Source organism: Odocoileus virginianus, unplaced genomic scaffold, assembly GCF_023699985.2.
Source record: "Odocoileus virginianus isolate 20LAN1187 ecotype Illinois unplaced genomic scaffold, Ovbor_1.2 Unplaced_Contig_9, whole genome shotgun sequence".
Classification (NCBI taxonomy): Eukaryota; Metazoa; Chordata; class Mammalia; order Artiodactyla; family Cervidae; genus Odocoileus; species Odocoileus virginianus.
This window is the reverse complement of record NW_027224326.1, coordinates 1,547,267-1,566,881: the sequence shown is the minus strand read 5'-3', so window position 1 is coordinate 1,566,881 and position 19,615 is coordinate 1,547,267. Positions and strand designations below refer to the sequence as shown.

The following is a 19,615-nucleotide window of genomic DNA, read 5'->3' as shown; positions in this document are numbered from 1 at the left end:
TTGTGCTGTTTTGTTTCATTTTGTTTTTTAAAAGTAGACAATTAGATTTGCAGAGGGATGGGCACAGCAGGTTTCTAATTAGCCGAGCTCACCATGTTTAAATTCTATGATTCCAATCTCAAGACTGTCACACACGGCAGGTTCAGCAACGTGGGGAGTGGCCAAGGAGTGGTCAAAGAGAAAACATCGCAGTAGATGCCGAGGCACTGTGGTAAGGGAAGAGGATGGGCTTGGGCAGACAGCTGGGGATCAGCCTGTGCATCCCTTGGTGTGCCCTGCCGCACTCTATTTATTCCTCTGTCCCCAGGAGCACATGGACCTATGCCCCAGTCAGGGTCTGGGTCACAAAGGACACAAACTGCTCCCTCCAGCTAGTCTGGCAGCACAGCAGTGTTAGGAGGAATATGGAGTAGGTCACAAATTCATAGGCAGGTGAAGGGGTGCTGACCCAGGGAACAGGCGGATGCCAGGAGAGGCAGCCTCAGCAGGTGTGGTTAACATTCAACAAGAGAAACTACGTGTTTGGAGAGGCTGATCCTGGTGCCTGAATGCCCTCCCTGAGTGTGGTGCAGCCCCACTTGCAATTTTCTCCTAGCCTCCGGCCTGCCCTTGCCTCTGCCTTTAGGTCCCTGGGCCTCCATCAGCTCCCAAGAGGTAAGGTCCAGAGTTGCCTGAGTCTCCCATAATGTGCCTGCTCTAGGGAACTGAGCAGGGGAGAGAGTGAACCTTCGGGAAGCTTCAGTGAGCCTTGGTAGGAATGGCCTGCCTGCACTGTTGCCTCCAAATGTGGGACAAATTAAGAACATATTGGAAACAGAATTTAAGAGAGCTCCTGAAGGCTGGAGAGTGGGTGACAACAAATGACTCCATTCTTTGGCCTCAATCGAAACCAAATGGTCCTTAACAGAAGTACAAACCTGCCAAGGGCCAGCTCAGACAGCCAGGCAGGCACAGCTGTTAGGGGTGAGCCCAGGCAGGTGTGGGAGCGTTTGTGTTCTCTCTTGGCTAGTCCGGAAGGCAGTGCTGGGGAGAGAGGTTCTCCTGCCCCCCACCACCTTGGCCCTCTCACACCCAAGGCTGCGAATCAGATGTTCCAGGGGTCATGGGACCATGTCAAATGCTCTGCAGGGGCCTCCAGACTGAACTGAGATCCTAAAGTTGGCACATGAGAGGGCCAAGGTGGTGGGGACAGGAAAGCCTCTCATCCCCTGGAGAAGGCCCTGGGGAGCCCACTCCAGCTTCCCTCAAGGGCCATCAGGAGAAGGAAGCAGGTGCACCCTGCTGAGTGCTTGAGGCCAGGGTGGACCTTGATGTCAGAACTTCCCAATGAGCGCAGATGGAGAACACCTGGCCAAGAGTGCAGAGCCAGGCAGAGGCTGACACACCCGTGAGGAACTCAGCAAAGCCCCTGGGAGGGTCCCTGAGCTTCCACGGTTCCAGGAGAACTGTTTTGCATAAAAGAGGGTATGGGAGCCTGGAGGCTGAGCAAAGGATTTGCCCTGTCCTCACCATTCCCATTCCTTCCTGCCTTTCCCCAACCACAGGTGCCACAACTGCAGGACAAGGGGCTCCTCCATTCCAGGCAGCTCACACACCTGATCTCACTACCTCTGTTTGAAGTGAACAAGCATCATCCCAAAGACAGGACGCGTCTTGTCCGTGACCTTGGGGACCGCGGCATCCCAATCCACACCACTCCACTCCCATCAGAGAGCTTCTTACCTCAACTTGCTGTCCTCTTGTCTCTCTAAGACCCCTGTGATTCCCCTCATCCCTTTCTTCACATCTGTCCCCCAGAAAGGCCGAGGCGTGCCCAGGCACACTCACTTCCTGGGCGCCTTTGCACTGAGGAGGTATCTGGGAGACAATGGAAAGCAACCTTCAGGGGACGGTGGGCACACTCCTTGGCAATGCACAGAGCAGATGGAAGGGCACACCGATGAGGAGACTCACCTGCGCTTCTGTGTTACCAGGTGAGGGAATCCAGCTTCCCGAGATAAAGCACCTGGGTGAGGGTGCAAGGGGAGGCGGGGGGTGTGGTCCCCAGTAGCACTGAGAACAGCTGGAAACTGATGGTCAGGGACAGATGCTCCCAGAGCAGAGCCTGGGGTGCAGCCAGGGTCCGTGTGGCCAAGCAAAGCAGGGGTGAGCCATGGGGCTGAGGTTTCTGGGAAACTTCCCAGAAGGAACTTTGAAAGGGGCTAGAGATTCAGGCAGGAGGTGCTTCTGGGCAGGGGAGCTAGGCTAGGGTGTCCACAGAGCTCCCTGCTGGACGTTGGCCTGGCATAGCCTCGGGCAGCAGAGCTGGGAAGAACATTCCATAAGGATCCCCATGAGGGTTTGGTCTCAGAGAAGGTGGCCCTGTAAAGCCTGTTTCGAGGGCCAAGAGCTGTTCTGGGACAACTGCTTAGAAGGGGCACAGAGGCACAGAGAGTAACAGCCAGGCAGGACAGTGCCACTGAGAGAGACGGGTGTCCCTGTCTCTTCCCCAGTTCACACACCTAGTGAAAATGGAGGCAAGATTCAAGCACAGAGCTGCAAACTCTGGGCTCCCCATCGTGGACTACCCTCCTGAAACAGTGACTGAGAGTGGACCCCACCCCAGATTAGCACCAGCTGACCTCCTTCTTCCCTGTCTGAGAAGGCAGGCTGACCCCATCCCACCAGCAGCCTCTCCTGCTCAGAACCACCCCACACGGTCCTGCGGTGCCTCCCCGTGCTCTCCTGCCACCAGCCCCCACCACATCTGCGTGTGTGCAAGATGGGCGGCTCTGTGTAAGGACTGGGGAGACTCCAGGCTGGGGTGAAAGCGGAAGCCCTGGGATCCAAGAGCCTGGCTCTGCAGCCAGTGTGTGCTTGAGCAGCTCACCCAAGCCCATGTGCCTCAGTATTCTCATCCCTGAAATGGGGCTGATGGTAGCCCCAGCTTGCAAGGCTGCTGTCCTCACTGCCTTGACTTCCCACCATGATGGCTCAACCCCATTAGCCCTGAAGTCAGTGGATTTTTTATTGACCCACGTGGGAGAATGACCCGCCCCTTCCAAGGTGGCTGTGAGGGGGTGAATGTGGCTGGATGGGAACGGCAGGGATTCTGCCCCAGTTCCCATGCGGCACCTTTGTGTGGCCACTGAAAGCCCCAGTCAGGCTGCAGACATCTCAGAGGGGGAACTAGGTCTTCCTGTACTCTTGTCTACAATTCATAGTCACTTCAGATCAACCCAGTAAAATGAGTGTATTCCAGAAATATTTACTGAGTACCTGGTTTGTGCATGCATGATTCAGGCATTGAAAATAGTCTGCTTTGCCACCATGAGAGGTTCCTTGCAAACAAATCAACACATAGAAAATTACAGCTTGGATTAAGCACCGTTGAGGTAAAAGGTACAGGGGTGAGGGAGGAGAGGAAGCTCAGGAAGACCTCTCTGAATGCTGGAGCGAGCCAGTCACATGAAGGTCCAGGAAAAGAGGGCCCTTAAAGAGGGGATGCATGCAAAGAAGCCCGAGCATCTGTACCTCAGGCAGCAGGTAGGAGAGGGGTGGGAGGTGAGGTGGGAGCCTCGGTGTGAGGACGGGGCCAGAGGACTCCTCCAGGAAGCCGGTGCTGTGGACCGCTCTGCCCATCCAGTGGTCAGCTGTGACTGGTGCCCTGGGCAGTGGATCCAAGCAGAGGCTGGCCGAGCATCAAGTGCAGCTGCTCCAGCCTCTGTGCTCTCAACCGTCCTGGGATTGAGGGGCCTGTGCAGCTACTGTATCTGCAAGCATCAGGGAAGAACAGACTTCGAATGTTTCTCTATCGTGGCACCTTCCCTTTGCCACGGAGGACCTGCTCTGCCTAAATAAGGCTTCTGAGGCCCTTCAAGCACAGAGCACCCCTCAGGTGGCAGATTGGGACCACACCAAAGACAAGACTGCCAATTCTAGGAGCAACGAATCCTCCCCACACTCCCTTACTGAGATCAGCATTTTCCAGGGGGCCTTGGGAGCGGGGACCTGTGCCAGGGGCCTGGGGCTCATGAAGCCCATGCTTCAATCCCTCTGCACCCAGGAGTCCCCGTCCTGCTGGGGGAAGGGCAGTTATCTCCAGGCAGGGACACCCAGGCTCTGGTGGACCACAGCAGAAGGGCCTGTTTCCTGCTGAGAGGTGATCCTTCATGTGGAGAAGGGGCTTGCTGTGTCGCAGGGCAGCTGGGAGTTGGGGAGTATGTAAGGCCGGGACACTCGAAGCAGCAAGCACACGGCCAGATATGAGGTACCCCAATAGGAGTAAGCACTGTGAGAAGGCAGGTGGATGGGGCGCACACCTGCAAGCCGGGTTGACAAGGACAGGACCTCAAGCACCCTGAGGTTGGGAGAGTGTCTGTGTCATCCTGTTGTTCCCTGGGTTCAGGCGTGGACACGGGTGAGTACTCGCAGGACCCGGCAACTCAGGTCCCCCATCAGCTTCCCTACACACACAATCCCTGCTCTGGGATCCTCTATCTCCCCCAGGTGTGAGCTTCAAGAGGGTAGTTACCCTGCTGTCCCTTGGGACTGGACCCCAAACTTCACACATTCAAAACTGAATCCTCGTCCCCCATACCGCCCAAATGGCACCTTCCCTAGGGTTCCTCCTGTGTCACTGAGTAGCAGTCTTGCTCCTCTACTTAATCAGGCAAACGATCAGTGTCCTCCCTTTCCCCAAGCCCTACAGCTCACTTTACCAGCACCTCCCGTGGGCACCTCCCGAATGCAGCTCAGGGCTGCCCTCCCCAGCTACCCCACTGCTTCAGCCCTGCTCCAACCACCTTCCCGGCCGAGGCCCCGAAGGGGTCTCAAAAGTCTGGCTCCTTCTGGCCCAACTCAGTGGCTTCTCTCTGCCCTACAAACAATCCACACCCTCCCTGCGGCCGCCAGGTACCCATGTATATCCCTTTCTGGGGAGGAAGCCGCTCTTCAGAGAGAAGAGACAGGGCTTGGTGCTTGGCTCAGGGACCTTCACTCAGGAGAACCCTTCAGGGAGGGGGTACCAGCTGGGTCATCTCACGCAGAATGTCACTGGTGTCCCAGGAAGAGCCGGCCCGGGCCCTCCAGCAGGACTGCGCCATGCTTTCCACAGAGCTGGGCGCTAAGTCTCTGGGGAAATGACTCAGCTGCAGACCAGGGCTCTGGGCACCTCTGGCAGGATGCCACCTGCCTCCAGCTCCCTACCACCAGGAGCCAGGACAGGGCTGAATGCAGTGCAGGTGAGGTTGGGGGCATTCTGAACCCAGACAACTAGAGAATTTGGCAAGAGTATGACCAACTTGCCCTCCCCCAGCTCTCCCCCAAGCCTTCAACACCCTTAGCAAGCCTCTGTGCAGCTCCCTGAAGTCACGGCTTGTGAACGGCAAAGAAATGTGTCCGTGTAGTCTTTGGCTGACACTGTGGATGGTTTATTACAAACTGAAAGAGAAGAAAAAGAAATACAAAGGGAAAAAGCGGGAAGGAGGAGCCCACAGAGTCTTTAATTGGGAACAACAGCGGCCTTCTTTTACTGTCTTTGCTGGTGGAGCCCTCAAGCTGGGAGCAGGGTGGATGTGTCTCAGGGACCCCCCTCTCGACACCCCCCAAATCCTCAGGGAAATTACTAAGGGTCGCAAGACAACTTGACCCTGGGTGGGGAGGGGCTCACAGGGATGGTCAAGGCTGAGGTAAGCCTGCAAGGGGTTGAGCTGGGATGAAAAGCAGATAGGGGTGTGTTGGAACATGGGCACGCAGGAGCCTCAGAAGCAGGATGGATACCCTGGCCCACAACCCCTCCTGCCCCTCCACCTCCCCCTCCTCCTTCTCTTCTTTATGTCCTGTGCTTCAGTCATCCCTCACGTGCTGGGATGAACTGTCCTGTCATTGTCTGGGACCACCTCCCCTCATCCAACCCCTGATTTCTGGAGCAGGGCTAGTGTGTGCCACTGCTGTGGGATGCCTGTGCCACCTCTGGGCATGACTTTTCTCAGCTCATGGTCACAGCTGATATTAGCAGGGAGAAGACCGCTGCTGACAGTGGACAGAGCGAGGGTGGATGTGTGAGCAGGATCGTCAGAAGGTAGGCCTGGTAGCCAAGGTCTGTGTGTGACATGGAGCCATGACTTCAGGATTCTGAGGCAAATCTTGATTGGTGATGCTCTGTGGTGGGGTTCCTCAGGTGTCAAGCTCCCCAAGTGCACCGTCTACCCTGGGTGCTGTGTCAGAGGTAGCCTGGAGACCTGCTGGAGGCACAGTTCTGGGTTCAGCCAAGGCTGACTGCGAGGCTTGAGGCAGGGTGTTGCTACTGGTGACACTGAGGTGCTAAGTCATGTCTGACTCTTTTGTGGCCCCATAGACTGTAGCCCGCCAGGCTCCTCTGTCCCTTTCCCAGGTAAGAATACTGAAGTGGGTTCAGTTCAGTTCAGTTGCTCAGGTTGTGTCCAACTCTTTGCAACCCCATGGACTGCAGCACACCAGGCTTCCTTGTCCATCACCAACTCCCAGAGCTTGCTCAAACTCATGTCCATTAAGTTGATGATACCATCCAAATATCTCATCCTATGTCATCCCCTTCTCTTCCTATTGTCAATCTTTCCCAGCATCAGGGTCTTTTCAAATGAGTCAGCTCTTCACATCAGGTAGCCAAAGTATTGGAGCTTCAGCTTCAGCATCAATCCTTCCAATGAATATTCAGGACTGATTTCCTTTAGGATTGACTGGTTTGATCTCCTTGCAGTCCAAGGGACTCTCAAGAGTCTTTTCCAACACCACAGTTCAAAAGCATCAATTCTTCAGCACTCAGCTTTCTTTATGGTCCAACTCTCACATCCATACATGACTACTGGAAAAACCATAGCTTTGACTATATGGACCTTTGTCGGCAAAGTAATGTCTCTGCTTTTTAATATGCTGTCTAGGTTTGTCATAGCTTTTCCATTCCAAGAAGCAAGCATCTTTTAATTTCATGGCTGCAGTCACCATCCACAGTGATTTTGGAGCCCAAGAAAATAAAGTCTGTCACTGTTTCCCCATCTATTTGCCATTAAGTGACAGGACTGGATGCCATGACCTTAGTTTTTTGAATGCTGAGTTTTAATCCAGCTTTTTCTCCTCTTTCACTTTCATCAAGAGGCCCTTTAGCTCCTTTTCACTTTCTGCCATAAGAGTGGTGTCATCTCGTGCACCCCAATGTTCATTGCAGCACTATTTATAATAGCCAGGACATGGAAGCAACCTAGATGCCCCATACTAACGCATATATATGGAATTTAGAAAGATGGTAATGATAACCCTATATGCAAAACAGAAAAAGAGACACAGATGTACAGAACAGAATTTTGGACTCTGTGGGAGAAGGCGAGGATGCGATGTCTCGAGAGAACAGCATTGAAACATGTATATTATCTATGGTGAAACAGGTCACCAGCCCAGGTTGGATGCATGAAACAAGTGCTCGGGCCTGATGCACTGGGAAGACCCAGAGGAATCGGGTGGAGAGGGAGGTGGGAGGGGGGATCAGGATGGGGAATACATGTAAATCCATGGCTAATTCATGTCAATGTATGACAAAAACCACTACAATATTGTAAAGTAATTAGCCTCCAACTAATAAAAATAAACAACAACAACAAAAAAGAGTGGTGTCATCTGCATATCTGAGGTTATTGATATTTCTCCCAACAATCTTGATTCCAGCTTGTGCTTCATCCAGCCTGGCATTTCTCATGATGTACTCTGCATATAAGTTAAATAAGCAGGGTGACAATATACAGTCTTGATGTACTCCTTTCCCAATTTGGAACCAGTCCATTGTTCCATGTCTGGTTCTAACTATTGCTTCTTGACCTGCATACAGATTTCTCAGGAGGCAGGTAAGGTGGTCTGGTATTCCCATCTCTTTCAGAATTTCCAGTTTGTTGTAATCCACACAATCAAAGGCTTTAGTACAGTCAATGAAGCAGAAGTATATGCTTTTCTGGAATTCTCTTGCTTGTTCTATGATCCAACAGATGGCAATTTGATCTCTGGTTCCTCTGCCTTTTCTGAATCCAGCTTGAACATCTGGAAGTTCTTGGTTCACGTACTGTTGAAGCCTGGCTTGGAGAATTTTGAGCATTACTTTGCTAGCATGTGAGATGAGTGCAATTGTGCAGTAATTTCAACATTCTTTGGCATTGCCTTTCTTTGGGATTGATATGAAAACTGACGTTTGCCAGTCCTGTGGCCACTGCTGAGTTTTCCAATGAGGCAGGTTACTTGAGTCTTCTGTGCCTCTGTTTCCTCATCTGTAAAATGGGACCATCATTACACCTGCCTCCAAGGGCTGCTGTGGATGTATGTGGAGGTGTCAGCCTTGAGCCTTGGGTAAGGTAAATGAGCTGAGAGTCCCCTCCCAGGACCTGGCAAGGAGAGTGCGTATTGATAAAAGAAGGGATGACAGATAGAGTCAGCTTTGATACACACCTGTTAGGAGTAGTTACCTCTGGGGCCAGGCTCTTCCCTTTAAATACACCTGTATTATTTGATTCATCTTATTTTTGCTTTGGTGATAAATGACACCAGTGAGAAGTGGGATGTTTAGTATGCAAGGCAGGCCCTCCCCTGAGCAGCTCCATTCACTGGGCCTGGCCTCCCGACTCCTTCTTCCCCACCAAGAACCTCTAGCTGGTTCCTGTCAGCCCCCAGAACTGGGAAAGGTAATAATAAAATGTTGCATTATACCCCTACATTTTGGGGTGCTTACTGCCTCCTATTGTTGAGGCCTGAGTCACTATGCAAAGCCGGGTGCACCAGTCACTCCAGCATGTCCAGCTCCTGTGTTACTGTGTCTGTACGTATTACAGAATTATGTTACTACCCGTATGTGTCATGATCCTCAAAGAGGTGGTGCCACGTGCATCTGTGTCCATGTACCCTGGCATGTAGTGCAGGCTGTGGCTTGAGAAGAGGGGTAAGTTTTTGGAGCAGCTCCTGGGTGACATTGTGGGGAGGGGCCTGAGCTCGAGGCCTGGAAGGATTGGAGAAGGGACCGAACACAGGGCTGAAGGCAAGTGCAGAGCAATGTCAGCAAAGGAAATGACCTTGATCTGGGGCCAGCAGGGCCCCTGGAGGGACCAGGAGACACATGAGACTCCAAGCTTCACAGGAGAGGACCCATAACAGCTGACGAGGACCACAGGCAGGGCTTCTGTGGCCTGGGAGCTTACTTGGGACTGAGTTGAGCCAACAGGCAGACTGGACTGGGCAGAGGAGAGAATGGAGGAGTTGGGCCAGAAGGTGCCGGTCTCCAGGGTGATGCCACTGCTGCCTGGTCTCAAAGAGAGAGTCCAGAATGAGCTTTTGTGTGCAGCAGATGCGAGGGGCGGGGGAGGGGGGGGGAGTGTTCCCAGGCCTAATGGGGAGAGAGGGGTGGAGGGAGGAGATGACTGCATAGGAGAAAGGGGCCATGAGACATGATGAAGTTGCGCACCTCATACCCGCTAGGAAACAAATGGCTTTTATTTCAGGCTCAGAAGACCAGGGGCTGCATGCTCTGAATACAGCCCTGGCTAGGGTTCTGGGTCTGAGAGAGGCACCCGATCCAGGGCGGAGAAGGCTCAGCCTATGCTGATTTGGGGCTGCAGCAGGGCTGTGGCCACATTTGCAGGCTGATTGGCCTTGTTCCCATGGCAGGGCTTTCTGCCTCCTCCAGGAGGACCAAGAGGACTCCCAGGTTCAACTGGAGCAAGAATAAGTCAGAATGAGAAGTCTATGTCCTCTGAGCTGCAGCCTTACCTCCCACAGTGGGTCTGCCCAGGCTATAAACTCTGTCTCCTGTCCTAGGGGCAATCCTGGCCCTGAGGGAAGCATCAGTTGCATAGGAGTGACTCCTGGCACAATAGGTGGACAGAGTGAGACTGGGTCCTCCTTTGAGGAAGACCATACTGCTGGGGAGCAAAGGGCCTGGGTTCCTCTGCTCTATGTGGCAAAATCCAGTCCTCATGGGCCAGGCCAGGAAGCTAATCTTGAGCTGAGCAGCCCATCTGCCCTGGAGGCCACCCTGGGGTCCACGGGCAGGGGATACATGGGGCAGGCACCAGAGGCAGGGTTAGTCCACAGCAGTACTCACTCTCTCCTCACACCCTTACGACATGGAGGGCCCCTCAACACCCTGCCCCTCCCCATCCCCATGGCTCAGGGCCAGCAGTAGGTCAGACTTGGGTCCCTACCCCTGGGATCCAGGCCAAGGCTGCTCTTAGCAACAGGGCACACAGGGAAAATCAGCTCATAATTCAGGCTGTGCCTGGCTGCCAGCCACCTTGGGTATGCACTTGTGTGAGATAGCTTTCCAGAGGGGCAGCGTGTGTGTGAATCATCCCAGTACATTAGATGGGAGCTCAGGCAGAACAAGACGACTGGATGAGGCCCACCCACCCTGCTCACCACAGAGGGTGTGCACCTGAAAGTCTTGGTGACTCATCCTCCGGCACAAAGCGGGAGACAGATGAAATTTAGAAGGTTCTGCCCAGTGTGCATTTGGGCCTTTGTGAATCAATTCTCTCACTCAGAAAACATAATTTTCAAAATGCCAGCAATTTAGCAACAGTTGAGGCTGTGTTCACAAAAACCTTTAGACTCGGGTGAAGAAATGACATGGAGGGTCATGCTATGGGTTGTTCAGGATGTCCTGTCTATGTGGCTGTGTGATGGTCCCTGGCTCATGGCCCTAGGGGACCTGTCCATGTCCACACAGATAGGGTTAGGGCCAGCCCTATTGGCACCCAGACCCTACCAAGTTGCACTTGACCTCCATCAGTAACCCATTTCACAGATGACGGAACAGAGGCTCAGAAGTAAAAATCATCCCCTCTGTTGTAGGAATCTGACCCCCCAGGTCAGACTGACTTTCTACTGCATGAAGAGAGGATGAGGGTTATATTGTGAACTTACTGGGCTCAGCTCATGAGGAGGGGGTTTCCCTGGGGATGCAGCCAAGTCGAGGGGCATGGTGGGGCCTCAGCATGCATGGGGTTGCTGGCACTGAGCTGCCAGAAGAAAGGCCCAGGGTAGGTCCTCTCCTCTCACCACTGGAAAGTCTGCCAGACAGAACATAGGGATGGCAGGGCTGGGGTCAGTGTGTGCTTCAACCCCAAGTCTCCTGTGGCCTCAGGAAGACTCCAGCCTCTATGAGATCAGGCTTCTCACCAGGGACCTGTAGGTGGCGGGGGGTCCTGAATCAGTAGATGAGGGAACAGACATGAAATAGGGCCCCTGGGTGCTGGACCTAGTCACTGCCCTGACACTGTGCCCTGGCAGTCATCCCGGGGGGCTAGCTGATCAGCAGAGTCCACACAGCTTTGCCTGGTGAGGCAGGCATACACCACCCGGCATGGAGGCATGGGCTGACCCACAGGCGGCCGCTGCCCGGCCGTGAGGTGACAGCAGGACTCCGTCCTCAGGACAGCCTTCACAGGAACAGCCCGGGGAAGGTCCACTGAGGCCGTTTCCTTGGTCCCTCGACAGCCAGACCCCAAATGTCTTTGGGGGAAGGATGGCCCAGGGGCCTGCCCATCAGAAGCTCCAAGGCTTTCATCAGCGGGCAGCCTCCTACTGTGGTTACATTCTTCCCCCGCACTCCTCCCACCCCTCCGTCACCACAGCACCTGCTCCCAGGTGTGGCGAGTGTCCCTGGAGCCAGATGTGAACACATACTTACTGCAGTTGTTGAGTTTCTTTGCTTTCTTATCAGGTGGCCGAGGGCACCTTCCAGACTGTGGACCAGTGTTAACTTTACTCACACAGTCAAAACACTTTTGAACCATGCGTGTCAGTGTTCACATACCAAGTCTCTGCAAAACCAGGTGGTGTCCCACGGTTTAATTCAGTCCAGACACAGTTCAGTTCAGCTCAGTTGCTCAGTCGTGTCCGACTCTTTGCGACCCCATGGACTGCAGCACGCCACCAGGCCTCCCTGTCCATCACCAACTCCCAGAGTTTGCTCAAACTCATGTCCATTGAGTTGGTGATGCCATCCAATCATCTCATCCTCTGTCATCCCCTTCTCCTCCCGCCTTCAATCTTTCCCAGCATCAGGGTCTTTTCAAATGAGTCAGTTCTTCACATCAGGTGGCCAAAGTATTGGAGTTTCAGCTTCAGCATCAGTCCTAATGAATATTCAGGACTCATTTCCCTTAGGATGTGCTGGTTGAATCTCCTTATAGTCCTAGGGATGCTCAACTGTCTTCCCCAACACAATTCAAAAGCATCAATTCTTCAGCGCTCAGCTGTCTTTATAGTCCAACTCTCACATCTACATAACTATTGGAAAAACCATAGCCTTGACTAGATGGACCTTTGTTGGCAAAGTAACGTCTCTGCTTTTTAATATGCTGTCTAGGTTGGTCATAACTTTTCTTCCAAGGAGTAAGCATCTTTTAATTTCAAGGCTGCAGTCACCATCTGGCAGTGATTTTGGAGCCCCCAAAAATAAAGTTCTGACACTATCTACCCATCATTCCATTCCACTAGGCAGGGCTCAGTCTCACTAAACTGCCGCTCCCTCTTCAGAGAACAGTTGCAAGACCAGACTGTCCCCGTGGTACTGACACACCGCCTACACATTGACATGTCCACAGCTCCCTCCTTGGGTTGGATGATTTGCTAGAAGGCTGGCAGAACTCAAGAAATGCAAGCTGAATCCCATACTTCTGGGATTTTTATGGAGGTGTGACTGAATATTAATTCCATTTCCAGTCCCTCTCTCCTCGGGAGAATAGAGGATGGGGCCAAAACTTCCAAGCTTTTAATCATGGCTTGGCTTTTCTGATATAAGCAGCACAATCTTGGAGCCCACTCAGATTCACTTCATTAGAAGAAAAATCTCTCCTATCACCCAGGAAATTCCAAGGCATTTAGGAGCTCTGTGTCAGGGACAAGGAGCAGGGTCCAATCCATATATTATTCAGGAGCGTGTCCTCCACAGCTCCCATCCTCACTCAGGAGTGGACATCCCATGTGAACCAGGCTGGCTGCTCCCGCTCACCTTTGTCTGGCCCCACCCACAGCCTCTGAGGCTGGTACATTGGGCCCTTTTGCCGCACCAGTCAAGGTGGGGAAGGGGCTGAGGTGGACGTGTCCTGATCAGCTGCCTCTGCCCCACACAGGTGATCTTGACCCCATGCCACCACAGCCTCCTCCATGGGCCTCCAGCCCACAGGTGGGCTCCCACTCCCCAGCCAGGTGTGTCCTTCAGAAGTACAAGGCTTGTTTTTCCTCCCGAACTGAGCTGTCTTCTCAGGAGCTGTTGCTGGGGCAGACTCAGCCACCCTGGAACATCCTCCCAGGTGCCAAGACTGGCCCTGCAGGTGGAAGGGGGCAACCACCTGGGGCAGAGGCTGGCTTCTTCTGTCTAGGATTTCCAGGAGTTGAGACGCATAGAGCCTTTGAATTGTGGCTGATGGTGGTAGTGCCTGGGGAGAGAGGAGATCAGTGAGAAAGGACGGGGAGGGGTTTCAGCTCTCTGGGGAGCAAGGCTCAAGTTCTGGGTTTGGCCAAGGGAGATGGGGTGACCCAGATGGGCTTGGGGAGACCCAAGTTTAGGAGGCCCAGGTTAGAGTAAAGAGACATGGACATGGGGGTATAGCCATGCCTGCTGGCCACTGGTCCCTGTGCAGCAAGGCCTTCAGGGTGAATGGACCACAGGAGCCATCTGTGTTTTGATAGTCACCAGGGACAGTGTGTGATTTGGGATGAGGAAGCAAAGCAGTGCCATGCCCTTTTCACACTCACAGAAGGGTGCAAGTTCTCACAAATGCTGGCATCCCCTCTGGCTTACCAGGGTGTGGGCAGCAGCTCCTGCAGGATCCTTACTAACTTTGGCCCAGAAGGGTTCTCCCCTGGAGAAGGGCACCAGTTTTGCCCGCAGGATGCCAGTCATCCACATTGGACCTTTGGGTTCCAGCTGGTCCCAGAAATTCCAGTGGGTTCCTGCTCCCCTTGCTTTCCCCCTGCACACCCATTTCCTCCCTACCCACAGACTTTAGGCTTCCACTCCAGGGGCACAGACAAGAGCCTTTCAAATGCTGATCACCCAGCTTCAACCAGGCAGAATCACACAGCTAAAACCAGTCCTGATGCCCTCAAGTGGTTCTGGTCACTGTCTGCCCCTCCCCACATCTGCCACAAAGCCCCAGCAGACTCCAGTGCGCCCGGAAGTCCTAAGCCCTGAAATGAAAGGCTGCCTGACAAGCCCAACTCAGACACATAATTACTGTGCAACCTGGAACAAGTTGCTAACCCTCTCTGTATTTCAGTTCCCTGTGAAACAGGGATAATAGTAATACTCCCCTTATAGGGCAATTGCGAGGATTAAGATAGACAATGGATCTAAAGAACATGTTCCATATATGTTAGCTACATAATTACTTGGGCTTCCCAGGTGGTGCTAGTGGTAAAGAACCCACCTGCCAATGCAGGAGACATAAAGAGACACGGGTTCAATCCCTGGGTTGGGAAGATCCCCTGGAGGAGGGCATGGCAACCCACTCAGTATTCTTGCCTGGAGAATCCCAAGGACAGAGGAGCCTGGTGGACTACAGTCCATAGGGTTGCAGAGTTGGACACAACTGAAGCAACTTAGCACACATTCACACTATTACTTAATTTTACCTGATGTAACAGTTTTCTCCTAAGACCCCAGTAGGGCCTGGAATTGGTAACTGATCCAGGTTGAAAAGCCTATGTGGAGGGGCCTCTGTTTCTGGTGCCCGCTGTCTCTTGGAGAGTTCCTTTTCCAACTCACAGAGGCAAATGCCTCCTCAGCTTCTGGAAAATTCAAGCTGAAGCTCCAGGCTGAAAGTGCTTTCTTTTATGACTCTGGAAGAAAATTTGTCATTATAAGTGGTGGCCCCCGGCCAGGTTCCTTTCCTTCTAAGGAGAGTTGGCATCCAGCTGGGGGGCATTTTCTTTTGCCCACAGCACGGTCTGTTCATTCTGCAGCTCCCAGCAAGAACGTTGCTTTTTCCGAGTTGAACATGCTTTTCAGTGAGTGCACAGGCCTGCCAGCTGTTGAGCAGAGGAGGAAAAGAGCCGTAATGACTTTACTTCCCTAGTGTTAAAGAACTGAAGATGCTTTTGGCCAAAAAAAAAAAAAAAAAAAAATAGCAGCAGACTGAAGTGCTGGGCAAAGTCACCCAGCAGCACAGCAGAGGCGATCAGATGGCCTGGGGGTTGGGGGCCCATTTCCAGCCTGCTCTGCCCAGGACCCACAGGTGACCACAGGCTCTCCGGTCAGGCAGTTCTGGCAGGGGTAGGTGTCAGAAGCACCACAGTCACCTGACTGTACTCCTGGGCCCCTAGACACTCACACTAGCACTTGTCTGGGTCTGCCACATGTGCAGGCACTGGTGAGGAACAGGGTGGCAGCTGGAACCTTGCCTCCTTTCTCTGGACCCTGCTCAAGTCTGAGTTCTTGCTGATAAATACAGCTCAGGGGGCTTTCTACTTGGAATGGATGCCTGTATCATGGGCTTTCCCAGCACATGTGGCTCCACCCTGGACTGGGCTGGGTGTCTCCAGGACTGGCAGAGGAGAGCTGAGGCTATCCTTGGGCCCTGACCACCAGGCATCTTAACACCTGGCCCCAACCTCAAAGTCCCCCGGGAGAACTTGGTAGAGCTACACAGCCCTGGCCTAGAGTCCCAACCCCCTACTTTGCAGTTGCTGCATCTTCAAACTGGGACAGCACATCAGTCACAAACAGTTGGGAGGTGCATGGGGAAAGGAGATGTTGAGTGTGTGCATTGATTTGTTCAATACCTATATGACCTCTGGGGACGAGAAAGGGGCTGGAAGTTGAACTAATCATCAATGGCCAGAGACATTATCAATTATGCCTATGTAATGAAGTTTCCAAAAACGAATCACTGAAGGATGAGGTTTGGAGTTTCTGGTTTGGTGAACCATCTGGGGCTGGTGCACCCAGAGAGGGCAAGGGACCACCCTTCTCCTTCCCATCTGCATCCTGTTCACCTCCCCCCAACCTGGCTGCTCCTGAGCTGTCTCCTTTTGTAATAAACTGGTTTCTAGTAAGTATTGTTTTCCTGAGTTCTTGAAGACACTCTAGCAAATGGTTGAGCTTGAGGAGAAGGTCTTAGAAACCTTTGATTTACAAACATTTGATCAGAGTCACAGGTGACAGCCAGACTTACGACTGAGGTCCGAAGCAGGAGAAAGTCTTATGGGACTGAGCCCTTGACCTGCACAGAGTCCTCACTAACTGCAGGTGGATGATGTCAGAATTGATTGAATTGTAGACACCCAGCTGGAGCCACAGAGAGTTGGTTGTTGGTTAGAAAGTCGCACACGTTGGATGGCTGGCATGGAGGGTTGTGATTCAGCAGAAGGTAAGAGAGGAGCAGAGCTCTTTCCTTTCACTGCCCGAAGGTGGCCTCCTACTGCTGCCCAGAGGGGTTCATTCATTCCTTCTACAAAACCAGTCCCAGTGCTCTCCACATGGAAGCCTGGGACAGCCTCTACTAAGGCTCTTTGCATTCAGCAATTCAAGGCCCGATGCCCAGGACAGTATAGGAGATGAGGAGCTTGCATGGGGCAGGCACCAACAATGTTTGCAGAGTAGCAAAGACATTCCCATCAGTGGATTCTGATTCTGAGTGTGTGAGGCTGTGTTTACTTCCCTGAGCCCTAGATCAAACAGTGCGGAATTTCCCAGCTTTCCTGCAGGGAATGAAGGGCAAGGCCTAGCAGCAGCATTGTTCTAGCACTGGCTTAGCATTCAGGTCACTGAGAAGGCAGCAGCAACCCTGGAGGCCCACAGGAGGAGGCAGCAGAGCCCAGCCAGGGGCAGATCACAGACATGGAACCAGGGCCATGGCCATCAACCTCCCACTAGAACGTTCTGACGCTGAGCGGGGAGGCTCCTGGTCCTGCTTTGTCATGAAAGTGACCTCCTGTCCAGTCTTAACAAAGTGCCTCTGACTTCTGCACGCCACACAAGGCAAGGTTTGGAGCAGGAATACAAGTTGTGTGCACTCTCTGCCATCTTACTTTCAACTTTTTAAACCCCTGGGTTAGGTTTTAGGTGTATCTCTTATAAGCAGCATACAGTGGTTTTCTTTTTTTAAAAATCTAGTGTCTTTTAACTGGAACACTTAATCCATTTGCATTTAATGTAATAAATTATGTTCTTTCTTCTGTTATATATATTTTTATTTTTAGTTGTCACCCTGAAATGTTAACATACCTTTTAAAATCATCAGAACATACTGTTGACTGACATTACTCTCCTCCTTGATAATGAAGGATGTTAGGACTTAAACTCCATTTACACCTCTGCCAACAGTGTCTATTGTTGTCATGGATGTGAATTCTTCATGTTTTAAGTGCTTCGGACAGTACTATTCTTGTTTTATGTAGTTTGTATTCGTTCAGATGCACTCATGCCATTCCCACTGCCTTTCATTTCTTTCTGCATCTCTACCTGGGGTGATTTTTTTCCTGTCAAGTAGTAATTTCCAAATTTCTTATAGTGTATGCTTGCTAATGGAGAATTTTTATTTTTATATATCTGACAATGTCTTTATTTCACTACCATTCTTAAAAGAATGCTTTTAACTGGCATAGAATTCCAAGTTGACACTTATATTCGTTCAGTACACTGTACTGGCTTCCTATGTTCACTACTGCTGTTGAGAAATCTGTCACTTTAATTCCTGAAGGTCATCTATGTATTCTTTTCAGCTTTCTTTTAATGTCTATTCTTTGCTTGGTTTTCTTAAGTTTCACTATGATGTGTATATGAATTTCTTTTTATTTATCCTGCTTCATACTGATTAAACTTCCTGAATATGATTCATATTATTAATGAATTTTGGTAAATTCTGCCTTTATTTCTTCAAAAATTGCTTTGGTCCCATTTCCCCCTCTTTCTTTCTGCTAGTCCAATAAAATGTTCATCCTACCTTCTTATTGTATCATCTTCTGTAATTTCCATTTTCTTGCCTCTCTGTTACATTAGTTTGGAAAGTCCTTTTTTTCTTTCCTCTTTTTCTCTGTATCTTGTCTTCCCTCAGAGCAATTTAATTTTCACTGCTTTTTCTGTCCCTGGTTCATCTTGTTTCTCTTGGTCAGTTTAGATACAGGGAACTGAGTCATTCATGCTTCTCAACCTGTGGTACACAGAGTACCACCAGTATGGCAAGAACCTTCTCTTATTTATTTTAAATTATTAGAAATTACTTTAAGTTATTTTATTTGTTCCTTTCCCCTGGATACTTACTCTCCTTCCCTCAGTTTGTAGGCAACTGATAGCATATATTTAAAATATGTCCTTCTTAGGTACATAGTAAAATTTCGTAGATTTACAGAAATAGATTCAGTGAGGGTCAAAGAGATTCAATGCACTAGTAGAGTAATTTCATTTAGTTACACTTTTCAGTTACTGACATTACAAATTTGTGCTTTGAAAATCTTGTCTATTCCACATAGTATTTATTTACTCTATATATTTATTTTCCACATATTATTTCCATATATTTTTCCAATAAGTGAAATAAATATTTCATTTACTGGAGAAATATATTATTAAGTAAAATTAAATATATGGAGTAAATAAAGTAAATCTATGTAGAGAGAAGACCAAAGGCCTTGTAATATCTATGATCCCAACATAGACACACACATGTATATGTCTTTATATGTATTATTCTGTGTGTGCATATGTAGCACTGAGTTTACTGAGTTTCTCTGAGACACAATCCACATCCGTAAAATTTGCCTTTTTAAAGTGCACAAGTCAGTATTTCTAGTATATTCACAAAGTTGTGCAATTGTCATCACCCTCTAATTTTCAACTTTCCCGAATGGACCACTTCTCTCTTCTCCCCCCAGTTCCTGGCAATGATTTATCTCTCTCTCTCTCTGGATTTGCCAGTTCTGGGTACTTCACATAAATGGAATCCTGCAATATATCGTCTTTTGTGACTGACTAGCTTCTTCCACTTAGATAATGTTTTCAAGATGTGTCTATTTTGTAGCTTGCATCAGCATCATTCCTTTTTATTTCTGAGTAGTTTTCCAGTGTCTGGGCACACCTTGTTTTCCTGATGTGCTCCTCAGCTGATGGGTGTTGGCTCATTTCCATCCTTTGGCAATGCTGACTAACGCTGCTGTGAACATTTGGGTACAAGTTCCTGTGAGGGTGTGTTTTCATTTTCCTTGGGTATAGCTCCAGGAGTAAAACTGCTGGCCAAACAGTAGGTCTGTGTTTGCTATTTTCAGGAACTGCCCAGCATCTTCTCTGGGCATGATCCACGGGGAGCAGGTTTGCTCTGCATGGCGCTTGCTGCGGTTATCAACTTCAGGAGGGCCCCAGCAGGTACGAGAGTAGTGGGGACTGGGAGCAAGTCAAGGGCTTAGAAAAAGGGCTATCAGAGTAAACACTTGGGGCAAAACAAAGCTGATAGCTGAGCGACACCAGGGAGAAACATGGTCCAAATCTTTAAGAAAATGGCTAGGAATTTGAGGTTATGATTCTAATCTACAGCTCTCGATCTTTCTTTGAACCCATGCACTCCCGTTGGAAACGGAGGCTCAGGGTGGCTTGCAGGACGTCATCTGAAAGCAGAGAAGTGGGTGT

General features: G+C 50.8%; 1 long non-coding RNA gene across 1 annotated transcript; it reads right to left on the bottom strand.

The window, feature by feature from the left end:
• Nucleotides 1-3,529: 3,529 nt before the first annotated feature.
• On the bottom strand, nucleotides 3,530-15,115 carry LOC139033923 (uncharacterized). The gene is made up of 3 exons (XR_011486405.1): nucleotides 14,629-15,115; nucleotides 11,678-13,430; nucleotides 3,530-3,752 (listed from the first exon to the last, which is right to left on the bottom strand). It is a non-coding gene; the product is annotated as an uncharacterized lncRNA (long non-coding RNA).
• Nucleotides 15,116-19,615: the final 4,500 nt, after the last annotated feature.